Raw genomic sequence first — 517 nt, 5'->3', positions numbered from 1 at the left:
TCATTTCTTCCATTTACTTTAGCATCTCTGTGCTGGAGAATAAGTTTCAGAGTCTCCTTTGACATCTATTTTGGTCTTTTCTTTCTTGCTTGCCTTCTTAATGACCTTTTGCTTTCTTCCTGCATGATGTTCTTGATGTCATTCCACAACTCTCTGGTCTTCAGCAATTAGTGTCTAATGAGTCAAATTTGTTCTTGAGATGATCTCTAAAGTCAGGTGGGTACATTCATGACAATATTTTGGCTCTCGTGGACTTGTTTTAATTTTCTTCAGCATCACTCTGAACTTACATATGAGCATCTGATGACGTGATCCACCGTCTGCCTCTGGCCTGGTTTTGACTGATGTATTGGAGATTTTCCACCCCATCTTTCCACATATGTAGTCAATTTGATTCCTTGTATTCAATCTGGTGAAATCCATGTGTATAATTATCTTTTTTTTTTTTTTTGGCCGGTTTTTTTTGTTTGTTTGTTTGTTTGTTTTAAGGTTTTTATTGTGGATTGAATGAAAGTTT

Source organism: Chrysochloris asiatica, unplaced genomic scaffold (genome assembly GCF_000296735.1).
Source record: "Chrysochloris asiatica unplaced genomic scaffold, ChrAsi1.0 scaffold00140, whole genome shotgun sequence".
Classification (NCBI taxonomy): Eukaryota; Metazoa; Chordata; class Mammalia; order Afrosoricida; family Chrysochloridae; genus Chrysochloris; species Chrysochloris asiatica.
The sequence above is the reverse complement of the archived record's forward strand: the minus strand, read 5'-3'. Positions refer to the sequence as shown.